This window comes from Staurois parvus, unplaced genomic scaffold, assembly GCF_062004578.1.
Source record: "Staurois parvus isolate SC_StPar_1 unplaced genomic scaffold, SC_StPar_1.0 ptg000216l, whole genome shotgun sequence".
In the NCBI taxonomy this organism is placed as follows: domain Eukaryota; kingdom Metazoa; phylum Chordata; class Amphibia; order Anura; family Ranidae; genus Staurois; species Staurois parvus.
In genome coordinates this window covers 3,506,195-3,519,779 of record NW_028318012.1, presented here as the reverse complement: position 1 = coordinate 3,519,779, position 13,585 = coordinate 3,506,195, and the positions used below count along the sequence as shown (strand labels likewise).

Below are 13,585 nucleotides of genomic sequence, written 5' to 3'. Positions count from 1 at the left end.
TGAGCGCAACTGCACTTGCAAAGTGCACAGTCTATTTGTCCTTAGTAAATCAACTCCAATGCCAATAAAGTTGACTAAGCCCCCGGTGACATCGGGTGCGATTTGGCATGCGTTTTGCATGCCAGGCAACTTTGAAATCGTATGCCAAGTCACACCCTATTATCCGCTAATAGAGCTGTCATATTGGTGCGGTTTATTTATTTATTTATTTCAGGTACTTATATAGCGCCGTCAATTTACGCAGCGCTTTACATATATATTGTACATTCACATCAGTTCCTAACCCTCAAGGGGTGTACAATCTAAGGTCCCTAACTCACATTCATACATACACATACTAGGAACAATTTATACAGGAGCCAATAAACCTACCAGCATGTCTTTGGAGTCTTGGACTTGGTCAGAACTGCACCGATTTCTAAAGTAGTACATGCACTACTTTTGTTGCGATTTGCATAGACATCTGTGTCAGATGTTATGCAAATTGCAAGGGAATCGGCAGGTCACCCGATTTTGAAATTGTGCGACTTCACTGTAAGTCGCGCGATTTCAAAATCGGCTTTGATGTGACCGAGGGGTCAATGTATTTTGTCTAATTGCTGTGCATTCTATGGGGTGGATTTGCTAAAGGCAAATAGACTGAGCAAGTGCAGTTTCTCAAGAGCTTAATAAATGAGGAGAAGCTCTGCTGACTTCCATCATCAAATCACGTGCAAGCAAAAATTTTGTTTTTTAAATTTTTCTTGCATGTGATTGGGTATTCTTTACAAAGTGAAACTTCATCTCATATACTAAGCTCTGGAGCAAAGAACAGAGGTATACCGCTCAGACAAGCAATCCAGATCAATCCACGACAGGTGCAGGCTCTGGCTCGCCACCACACACGATGCAACAGGCAGAAGAGTCAGTCGCACACTGGAGGATTGATGAATATAGTGTATATTTATTGATCCATAGGACACACAAAACACCAGGACATGAATACAGGACCTGTTAACACATTTCACATGATCTCGTGCTTAATCATAGCAAAGAAAACAACAAAAGAGCTGTCTTATATAGGTATTAGTTAATAAAGAACACCTGTCCTAATCAGCACTCCTGAATCATGAGGATACGCCTACTAATACATTGTAACAAAATATATAAAACCATTGTATCAGAGAACAACAAGGAAGGAGGAAAAGAAAAAGGAAAGGGAAGTGGAATAAAAAGAGAAACAAAAAAAGAAAAAAAAGAATAATGAATAAAAATAATTATGAAAAAATTATAAATGAAAAGTAAAATGAAAAATTAAATAACGACACACAAACACAGATAAAAGCGAGTAAATATCCCAAGAAGATATGGGCTAAGAAGCCACATTTTTAGATCATCAAAATTTAAATAATAATATATACAAAAATCTCATACAAAAAACGCATGTCTGCTTGGGGTAAAGTACAAAAAAATCACAGAAAATCACAAAAAAAAAACATATCCAGACAGGAATATATCAGAACAGCAGAAAAAAAAATATATGAAAAGTAACGCATCAAAAACAAAATTTGCAAGGAAATCACTGTAAGTCGTACGATTTCAAAATCGGCTTTGATGTGACCGGGGTGTCAGTGTATTTTGTCTAATTGCTTTACATTCTATGGGGTGGATTTACTAAAGGCAAATAGACTGAGCAAGTGCTTAATAAATGAGGAGAAGCTCTGCTGACTTCCATCATCAAATCATGTGCAAGCAAAAATGTTGTTCTTTAATTTTTCCTTGCATGTGATTGGGTAGTCTTTACAAAGTGAAACTTCATCTCATTTACTAAGCTCTGGAGCAAGTGCGTTTGCAAAGTGCTCAGTCTATTTGCCTTTAGTAAATCCACCCATAAATGTTGTATGTTTTAGAAAAAAAACAACAGCTATGTATTCATTGAAACAAACAAAAAAGAACTCAAGGTTATCTGTAGTAAAATAATCTAAATTCTGTCCTTATTAGTTCTTTATTTAGCACAGCCTTTCTCAACCAGAGTGTCCAGGCACCCTGGTGTGCCTTGAGGTTTCTTCAGGGGTGCCTTGGCAAAATGTCTAAAAATTGCCCAGAAATTGTATACAAGCCAGCGGGTGGAACAAGCCTGTCTTCTAGTTACACAAAGTCATAGGTTTTCATTGTGCACCATTACGACCTTCTAGCCACTGGCCTCCTGACAATCAATGACATCATCAGTTGATAAGGAGGATGTCAGCTGCCTGCACAGCATCCTAGTTTGACCCTCCCTTGCCCATCTCCGTTAGTGATGGATAAAAACTAAGGGAGAAGAGAAAAATTGGAATACTACTCAGTACCAGTGTGCAAAAGTATTTGCTTTGGAAGAATAAATAACCTCTAATGTTGGGTGTCCTACATGTGTGGATGTTGCTGTGTTATACAAAACTATTAGAATAGATTTTCACATTTTAGAATGAGGTGCCCTTTTAAAATAATGGAGTCTTGATGCACCAGATTGTAGAGTTGGGTGCCTCAAGACTGTCCTTAATTTTATAATTTTAAAGGGTGCCTTGACTGAAAAAAAGTTGAGAAACACTGCTTTAGCGGTATACTGAAAGGTCTACTAGGGTTCTTCATGAGGTTGCTAGAGGTTCAAGTCTTGAATTTGCAAATAAACATTTACAGGTGCATCATGATGCTCAGTTTGTGTGCTTTTTAAAAAAATAATAAGAAGAAAGTATTATCTTCATACCTGTTGCCTATATACTAATGACTAATTGGGCTGGTTCTGATGGGTTGGTGTAGGGACACACCGGATACCTTCAGCTGACATTGTGCTCTAGTTGGATGTCCCGTGTATCCCTATACCATTAGGATGGGTGGGCTTCCTCCAGGCAAACCTGCCCTTAATCTATCCACTGCTATATTTTCTCCAACCTGAGAGACTCTCAAATTATAAAGTTAGGACGGCAGTACAGTGGGGGTGCCTCGATGGGGCCACTGCGGCTTACACATATGCTTGCAATGTTGTGCGACTAAACCCCTTGTTTTTAATGTGAACTGTGTGTGTGTTAGACAGGGTCAGTTTGGTTTTGTTGCAGGCTGGCTGGTGAGCTATGAATTATTGTTTGTTTTTGATGTGCCTTGCCCTTCCATGTGCTCTTTGCTGGTTGGGGTGGTTGCTATTTGGTTGTATAGTTGGTTCTGATCCCTGATGCAATAGAAGGAGTGAGACATAGTCTGCCTCTAATGCACTCAGCTGCATGTGTCATTTTATCTCCTTCTAAATATGTCTATATTCAACATAGCCTATCAGGGCTATTCACAGCATAGCAGTTAAACAACCTTCTCAAAGACAGAAGCTGTTGCCTAGGGTTTGCCAGCAGTTACCACAGTTTAAAAAAATTACTTTTTACATTTTATTATTTGGACTTGAACATAATAACATAATGAATCAAAAATACACAAAAAATGCTACACTCTCCCATTAGTATAATAAAAGTTAAATTCTTTATATTAAAAAAATAAATAAATAAATATATATATATATATATATATATATACAGTCAGGTCCATAAATATTGGGACATCGATACAATTCTAACATTTTTGGCTCTATACACCACCACAATGGATTTGAAATGAAACGAACAAGATGTGCTTTAACTGCAGACTGTCAGCTTTAATTTGAGGGTATTTACATCCAAATCAGGTGAACGGTGTAGGAATTACAACAGTTTGCATATGTGCCTCCCACTTTTTCAGGGACCAAAAGTAATGAGACAGAATAATAATCATAAATCAACCTTTCACTTTTTAATACTTGGTTGCAAATGCTTTGCAGTCAATTACAGCCTGAAGTCTGGAACGCATAGACATCACCAGACGCTGGGTTTCATCCCTGGTGATGCTCTGCCAGGCCTCTACTGCAACTGTCTTCAGTTCCTGCTTGTTCTTGTGGCATTTTCCCTTCAGTTTTGTCTTCAGCAAGTGAAATGCATGCTCAATTGGATTCAGGTCAGGTGATTGACTTGGCCATTGCATAACATTCCACTTCTTTCCCTTAAAAAACTCTTTGGTTGCTTTTGCAGTATGCTTTGGGTCATTGTCCATCTGCACTGTGAAGCGGCGTCCAATGAGTTCTGAAGCATTTGGCTGAATATGAGCAGATAATATTGCCCAAAACACTTCAGAATTCATCCTGCTGCTTTTGTCAGCAGTCACATCATCAATAAATACAAGAGAACCAGTTCCATTGGCAGCCATACATGCCCACGCCATGACCACCACCATGCTTCACTGATGAGGTGGTATGCTTAGGATCATGAGCAGTTCCTTTCCTTCTCCATACTCTTCTCTTCCCATCACTCGGGTACAAGTTGATCTTGGTCTCATCTGTCCATAGGATGTTGTTCCAGAACTGTGAAGGCTTTTTTAGATGTCGTTTGGCAAACTCTAATCTGGCCTTCCTGTTTTTGAGGCTCACCAATGGTTTACATCTTGTGGTGAACCCTCTGCATTCACTCTGGTGAAGTCTTCTCTTGATTGTTGACTTTGACACACATACACCTACCTCCTGGAGAGTGTTCTTGATCTGGCCAACTGTTGTGAAGGGTGTTTTCTTCACCAAGGAAAGAATTCTTCGATCATCCACCACAGTTGTTTTCCGTGGTCTTCCGGGTCTTTTGGTGTTGCTGAGCTCACCGGTGCGTTACTTCTTTTTAGGAATGTTCTAAACAGTTGTTTTAGCCACGGCTAATGTTTTTTCTATCTCTCTGATGGGTTTGTTTTGTTTTTTTCAGCCTAATGATGGCTTGCTTCACTGATAGTGACAGCTCTTTGGATCTCATCTTGAGAGTTGACAGCAACAGATTCCAAGTGCAAACAGCACACTTGAAATGAACTCTGGACCTTTTATCTGCTCATTGTAATTGGGATAATAAGGGAATAACACACACTGGCCATGGAATAGCTGAGAAGCCAATTGTCCCATTACTTTTGGTCCCTTAACAAGTGGGAGGCACATATGCAAACTGTTGTAATTCCTACACCGTTCACCTGATTTGGATGTAAATACCCTCAAATTAAAGCTGACAGTCTTCAGTTAAAGCACATCTTGTTTGTTTCATTTCAAATCCATTGTGGTGGTGTATAGAGCCAAAAATGTTAGAATTATGTCGATGTCCCAATATTTATGGACCTGACTGTATATATATATATATATATATATATATATATTAAACATAGGCTATTGTGACTATTCATGGCATAGCATAAAGGCAATCTTCTGAAAGGCAGAAGCTGCTGCCTAGGATTTGGCAGATCCTGGAAAATTTCAAATATGTATATGCTGTGTTTCACATTTATCAGAAAAAATTATATATATATATATATATATATATATATATATATATAATTCAGAAACACTGTACATGCCCTTCAGTGTAATGAAAGTAAAATAAATAATTAAATAATTGTGGGGGAAAAAAAAATATATATATATATATAGTATATAAGTATTAAGACGCCTGCCTTTACACGCAGATGAACTTTAATGGCATCCCAGTCTTAGTCCCTAGGGTTCAATATTAAGTCGCCCGCCCTTTGCAACTATAACAGCATCAACTCTTCTGGGAAGGCTGTCCACAAGGTTTAGAAGTGTGTCTATGGGAATGTTTGATCATTCTTCCAGAAGCACATTTGTGAGGTCAGGCACTGATGTAGGACAAGAACACCTGGCTTGCAGTCTCCGCTCTAATTAATCCCAAAAGTGTTCTATCAGGTTGAAGTCGGGACTCTGTGAAGGCCAGTCAAGTTCCACCACCCCAAACTTTCTCATCTATGTCTATGGACCTTGCTTTGTGCACTTGTGCGCAGTCATGTTGGAACAGGAAGGGACCATCCCTAAACTGCTCCTACAAAGTTGGGAGCATGAAATTGTCCAAAATGTCTTGGTATGCTGATGCCTTAAGAGTTCCATTCACTGAAACTAAGGGGCCAAGCCCCACCCCTGAAAAACAACCCCACACCATAATCCTCCCTCCACCAAACTTTACAGTTGGCACAATGCAGTCAGGCAAGTACCGTTCTCCTGGCAACTGCCAAACCCAGACACAGCCATTGGATTGCCAGACAGAGAAGTGTGATTTGTCACTCTAGAGAACACATCTCCACTGCTCTAGAGTCCAGTGATGGCATGCTTTACAGCACTGCATCCAATGCTTTGCATTGCACTTGGTGATGTAAGGCTTGGATGCAGCTGCTCAGCCATGGAAACCCATTCCATGAAGCTCTCTACGCACTGTTGTTGTGCTAATCTAAAGGCCACATAAAGTTTGGAGGTCTTTAGCTATTGACTCTGCAGACAGTTGGCGACTTCTGTGCCCTGTGCACTTCAGCATGCGCTAACCCCGCTCTGTCATTTTACGTGGCCTGCCACTGTTGTTCCCAACTGCATCTACTTTGCTATAATACCACTAATGGCTGACCATGGAATATTTAGTAGCAAGGAAATTTCATGGATGGACTTTGCACAGGTAGTAACCTATCACGATACCACGCCTGAATTCTCTGAGCTCCTGAGAGCAATCCATTCTTTCACAAATGTTTGTAGAAGCAATCTGCCTGCCTAGGTGCTTGATTTTATACACCTGGGATATTGACCTGGTAAGTTGAGTAGCAGAGGAGTTGTTAATTAGTTTCAGCTGCTTTGGTGTCAATGAAATTAACAACAGGCGCACTAGATGGGCAAAAATGAGACGGCCCCCAAAACAGGAATGGGTTTTCAGATGGAGGTCAATGATATTTTGGATTTGTTACTGGCAGCATGAGGCAATACCTGGACCCTACAGAGGTTGCACAGGCAGTCCAACTCCTCCAGGATGGCACATTGATATGTGCCATTTCCAGACAGTTTGTTGTGTCTGCCAGCACAGTCTCAAGAGTATTCCAGGAGATTCCAGGAGACAGGCAGTTACTCTAGGAGAGTTGGAGAGGGCTGTAGAAGGTCCTTAACCCATCAGCAGGACTGGTATCTGCTCTTTTGTGCAAGGAGGAACAGAATGAGCACTGCCAGAGCCATACAAAATGACCTCCAGCAGGCCACTGGTGTGAATGTCTCCAACCAAACAATCAGAAGCAGACTTCATGAGGGTGGCCTGAGGGCCTGACATGCTCTGTTGGGCCCTGTGATCACCGCCCGGCACCATAGAGCTCGATTGGCATTTGCCATTGAACACCAGAATTGGCAGGTCCACCACTGGCACCCTGTGCTTTTCACAGATGAGAGCAGGTTCACCCTGAGTACATGTGACAGACGTGAAAGGGTCTGGAGAAGCCGTGGAAAGCATTATGCTGCCTGTAACATCGTTCAGCATGACCGTTTTGGTAATGTGTCAGTGATAGTCTGGGGAGGCATATCCATGGAGGGACACGCAGACCTCTACAGGCTAGCCAATGGCACCTTGACTGCCATTAGGTATTGGGATGAAATCCTTGGACCCATTGTCACACCCTACACTGGTGCAGTGGGTCCTGGATTCCTCCTGGTGCACGACAATGCCCGGCCTTATGAGGCAAGAGTATGCAGGCAGTTCCTGGAGGATGAAGGAATTGATACCATTGAATGGCCCCCACGCTCGACTGACCTAAATCCAATAGAACACCTCTGGGATATCATGTTTTGGTCCATCTGACGCCGTTAGGTTGCACCGCAGACTGTCCAAGAGCTCAGTGATGCCCTGGTCCAGATCTGGGAGGAAATACCCCAGGACACCATCTGTTGTCTCATTAGGAGCATTCCCTGACATTGTCAGGCATGCATATAAGCACGTGGGGACCATACAAGCTACTGAGTACCGTTCTGAGTTGCTGCAATTAAATCTCAGCAAAATGGACTAGCCTGCTGCATCATTTATTTCACTTCGATTTTCGGGGTGTCTTTGAATTCAGTCCTCTGTAGGTTGATCATTTTAATTTCCATCAAACGATGGGGCATCCTTACGTTCCTAACACATTACCCAGTCCATATAGATATCCAGCCTGAGATTTTTCCTCATTGAGATCTGATGTATTTTCAAAGTGTTTCTTTAATATTTTCGAGCAGTATATACACTGTATATATATATATATATATATATATATATATATATATATATATGACATAAAAAGAGTTTGGCTTTGTGGAAGACAGAAATAGTTTAGTAGCGATATTTTATAGTAATAAGCACATTGCTTATATTCCTGTAATTCCTTAGCCTTCTCAGAAAAAAAGCATGTTATATGTGACAAAAGCTACAGATCATTGTGGCTACCCAGTCTGCACGGTTTACCTAAACTTTGTATAAAGTGCTTCTTCAGCTTCTCCCGTCGCTCTTCTTGTTTGAACATCCTGGGAGGCCCGAAAAGTACGCTGAGATCAAATAACTTCTGTTCCATTAAAGTAGCCAATTTTATGTGATATTAGATCCAAAGTAATCACGGGGAGAACATGTGTTCATGCAGGAAATTTGCTTGTAACAGCTGCATTTCTTATATGTGGAACGATTTTCCTGTAAGTTCTGGTGAATTCTGTTCAATTTTTTTTTGTATTATTTTATTAGTTTACCAGTATAAATTTCTAGAACATAAAATTGTAAGCACCCTCAAAATTGGTGCTTACTATAACTAAAAAAAAGCCCACAGTAATTTGTTCTAGTGGTAAATTTGAGTCATGCATAAAAAATTTAGATATCAAAATAAATAATTGCAGAAAACAAAGCGCAAGCTGCTTTAGTATTGTAAACTTTTATTACCAGATTATTACAATAAATAAATAACAATATGCATTAATTACTCTTTTTTTTGGGTTAAAGTAGAACTCCAGAAAATAACAATCTAAAAACAAATAACCCATTAATATATAATATAAAACTACATTCTCCTGCAATAATTGGCTTCAGATGCCCCCCCACAGTACTTTTTTCTGCCGCTAGATGTCCAAAAGGTCAGCATCATTCAACCCACTTCCTCTGAGCCCATGTCAACTTGGTCCTTGCCCCAGCCTGTGACTGGACAATGAAAGAAGCAGCTCATTTATGAGTTAAAGTAATTATAAACCTTCAGCTTAAACAACCCATTCAGTCTAAAACAGAAATGAAAGGCAAAACATTTATGTTTAGATATAAAAAACATTAATGCGCTATAAAATGCTTTTTTTCTCCTTTTTCATATTGATCACATTCCCTCTGTTCTTGGCTGCATAGAGAGCTGGAGGAGGAGAGACAGCAGTGCACTAAAACACTAAAATGAATAGCTATGCCGGGGGGGGGGGGGGGGGGGGGTGTCAGGACAAGTCTGATCGTTGGAGGAGAGCAAGCTGTGTACCCAACACAGCCAGAAAACTGACCCCGTTGTGCTCTCATGCCCAGTGTAGTCAGCTTTTAATAGGGGAGCAGAGGGACTTGCAGGAACACCAGGGATTTCACACAAAGGAAGCAACACAATTATTATTATTATTATACAGGATTTATATAGCGCCAACAGTTTGCTCAGCGCTTTACAATATAATGGGAGACAATACAGCAACAATACAGTTCAATACAAGAGGGTTGGGAGGGCCCTGATCCTGGGAGCTTACAATCTAAATGAGAACAGGATACTTTTTTCATACAAGTACATGGTACAGCCGACACATATCAGGAATATGAATTGTTGGGTTCACATATTCTTATATCTCTGTCGCTTTGCTTTCATCTCCTATCAGCAAGCTTCTTGTTGTCAGCACATGAACTAATTAGCTGCTTGTGTTTCTTCTTCCTCATACACTTGCCCTGCTGTACAGTAACTGCCAGAGGCTGATACAAGGTCAACTTCAGGTACTTAAAGCGATATTGAAGCCAAAACAAAAAATATGTAATATATTGCAGCTTACTAATCATTAAATATGGTGGCTGCATTTGTGAGTCTTTTCCCCCCTCTGTTTTCTCCTGGTGATCTGGCCAGTAACACACCTCTTGCATTAGAGTGCCCCCACTCTGGATGAAGAAGCACAGGGGGTACCTTTGAACAGCAGCATTGTTGATCTGGGGGGAAGAGAGTGTTAGATGTACTAGCAGTTTTAAATACACTATAATATAATAAGCTATAATAAGCTGAACTGAAGCTTAAATCCATCTAACACTTTATAAGCAGTTGCAGCAAATAGTTTTTCTCCTTTTGGGATAAAGGTTTTACATAAATAAAAACTGATAATTGTAAACACCCATGTCAGTGTTAAATGGTTTATCTCAACCTTCTAACTACTACATCCGTAGGACAGCTTGTTCTTTTGAAAAACAACAGATCTATTAACCAAATCACCAGGTGAATATAAAAGGAGGAAAGCCTAAAAAGGAAAACTACTGCAGCCACCACAACAAATATCCATGTATTAGATCAACTTACTAGTCCCTACTCACTACAGGGACAAAGATGAAAACTATAGTGCTGCTTGTTACTTCTAGATGTGGAGGATATCCACCAAGGGAGACCAGGTGGGGGGAGGGGCGAAGGAAAACAGATGGGGGTGAGGGAGGTCACTGTTGAGGATTGGTGGATAAGCATAAATTATCTGTTGTACAGATACCAAAAAGGGGATAAAGATAGTGCTGCTCCTCAAATACAGGTCCTGAGTAAACTAATAAATGAATGGAAAGTGAACAGAGAGAGGGTGCACCCATCTAAATGTAGGCTGTTAGACAAAACTGCACTCACTGTATATGTAAAATAGGCATACATGTCGGTATGGAAGATCTCCAGAAAACTGGTTCCATCTTGCAGAGTTCAGCAGGGAAGCGGCTGGACTGTGTGCAGAGATCGGCAGGCAAGTGGCTGGTAACTGCAGACTTTGTTAGGGAATCAGCCGGAGAGTGATGTTGGAACTCTCAGCGTGGAGTGCAAGCCATCTCCCACCGCTGGGTGGTTTCGGAGAGCTCCAGCAGTCTTCAGTTACAATGCTGATGCTCACCAAAGCCACTCATCGACGGGAGACAGTTTGTGCTCAACGCTACACGCAGGCCTAATGGTAAGGTCATGCAGCGACTGACGACAGCCGCTACTCACAGACCAGAGTCCCTCAGGGCGCGGAGTCTAAGCCCCAGGCTGCCCTTCACCAGGGCCCCTGATGTTGGGGATGGACTTGATGCAGCCTGAGACCAGGTCGCAGCCCCCAAGTAACCCCAGCTGCGGTAACGACTGCCACCAATGGCGTACAGCTGGTGGGGGCCAGATGGAAAACGTATAGCGTGGTCGGACAGGCCGGGTCGATAACAACGGAGCAAACAGTACAAGATGGTAGACAAGAATACTCAGGTCACGGGCCGGGTTCAGCAACGGGAGGTCAGTTAATGGGATAAAGCAGAGAATAGTTTTGTCCAAGCCGAGTTGGTTACCAGGAGAGCAACGAGAACAGAACAAGAGTTGGCTGCAAAGGAACATACAGGACACGAATGCAAAGAGCAACTGCAGACAGCAGGCTTAAATGTGATCAGCCACACCCTTCTGGAGGAGGAGCCGCAGAGGCCTGAAAGCATAAAGGCTCCCACCATGCTTTGCAGGAACTTAAGATGGATGCCAGCACATGGAGCAACACAATCTCTGAGGAAAGGTAGGACCTTGACAGACAGTTCCCTGTCAGGCTAGGCTCCAATTTTTTGTAGCAAGCCATGAATCTACAGCAAGAGGGGCGGGATCCCTGTGTCCTGTAATGTACTTGAATAAAAGGATTTTTCCAGGTAACCAAATATTCTACTTTTTTTCTTTTTCATACATCTGGAAACACAGAATTCATATAGGGATGTCCTAAAGCAATGAAATGAGGGAAGGGCACTCAGGAACCAACTACCAATCACAAACCCCCAAAAAGTAAGTATATCACACAGCCATTTGCAAAGCACGCAAACTGAAAGAAATGTCCTCAGAGGCAGGAATATCCACTTGATAATACTGAAGCCTGATGATGAATAGCCCAAGAAGTCCCAACACTTTTAGTAGAATGGGCTTCCTCCAGAATCTCACCCTTTAAGATATAAGCCTGAGTAATACAGAAGCTGTTAGATATACAGTGGGGCAAAAAAGTATTTAGTCAGCCACCAATTGTGCAAGTTCTCCCACTTAAAAAGATGAGAGAGGCCTGTAATTGGCATCATAGGTAGACCTCAACTATGAGAGACAAAATGAGAAAAAAAATCCAGGTAATCACATTGGCTGATTTGGAAAGAATTTATTTGCAAATTATGGTGGAAAATAAGTATTTGGTCACCTACAAACAAGCAAGATTTCTGGCTCTCACAGACCTGTACCTTCTTCTTTAAGAGGCTCCTCTGTCTTGCACTCATTATCTGTATCAATGGCACTTGTTTGAACTTGTTATCAGTATAAAAGACACCTGTCCACAACCTTAAACAGTCACACTCCAAACTCCACTATGGTGAAGACCAAAGAGCTGTCGAAGGACACCAGAAACAAAATTGTAGACCTGCACCAGGCTGGGAAGACTGAATCTGCAAAAGGACAGCAGCTTGGTGTGAACAAATCAACTGTGGGAGCAATAATTAGAAAATGGAAGACATACAAGACCACTTATAATCTCCCTCGATCTGGGGCTCCACGCAAGGCTTTACTCTCTCTTCCGCTTGATGCACAGGTGGGGGCTGGTGACCTGATCCTCTGCCCACCTTCTTGGTTGCGCAGCTGTACTCCCTTATTCCCAGGGGTATCAAGATATTGACCCAGCTTCTCTCAGGCCTCGACAGCCAGATGGCATCACTGAACTTTTACTCTCTCACTGCATCTATTGCATTACCTGAAGGCCTCACACAGAAGCCACATGTAGACAAACTTCTTATTCACTGAATATTTGCAATATATAACAGTCACTCAGGCCTTGGACCAAACACAATTCACAATAAAGGATTCTCTCCATAGGCCCATAGGCAGTCATTAGCTCCATAGAATTGGTAAGGTATCCCTTGTGCCCATCTCAAGGAGAACCCCTTCAGGGGGAAGGGACTGGGTGAAGTCTCTGCTCTAGATGTTGCTCCCCATCATGGCTCTCCTTCCCATGGCCAGCAACAAAAGACCTACTCTAGACTCAACCCACACTATTTAAGAGAACCTACCAGGAAGGAAATTAACTCATCCTCCAGCCTGGAAGGATTTAAAATGGCAACACTCCTAAGGTGGCCTCATACGTGGGCTCAACCTTAAGCCACCTGAGTACAGGTAACACCTGATGACACAATTTTTTATGGAGAACTTCACGAATTTGTGTGCCATCCTTGCACAGGCCATACTAATCTTCTCTGTAACATTCCAATATTAGTATATGTGCTGCCAAAGCAAGCACCTTCGGACACTAGCAAATAATTGGAACCTGGCTTGGTTGTACTCAAGGAAAAGGATTGTACAAGTAAACAAAAATCAAACTTTCAGCAGCAATCTCTCCCTAAACAGTTGTGTGTGTAAATTTCAGCTTTCAGCTCTGTAACCAACAGCATAGAGTGATAGACATTTGAAAGAAGACATAAGAATAGAGTGATAGACATTTGAAAAGGTATCTTGAATTGCTGTCTGCTGGCAGTAAAAAAATTCATATTTT

At 41.6% G+C, this 13,585-nt stretch overlaps 1 non-coding gene across 1 annotated transcript; it reads right to left on the bottom strand.

Annotated features, from left to right (window-relative positions):
* Nucleotides 1-13,228: 13,228 nt before the first annotated feature.
* On the bottom strand, nt 13,229-13,333 carry LOC149460949 (U6 spliceosomal RNA). Its single transcript, XR_016312985.1, has one exon. It is a non-coding gene; the product is annotated as a U6 spliceosomal RNA (small nuclear RNA).
* Between the last annotated feature and the right edge of the window lie 252 nt (nt 13,334-13,585).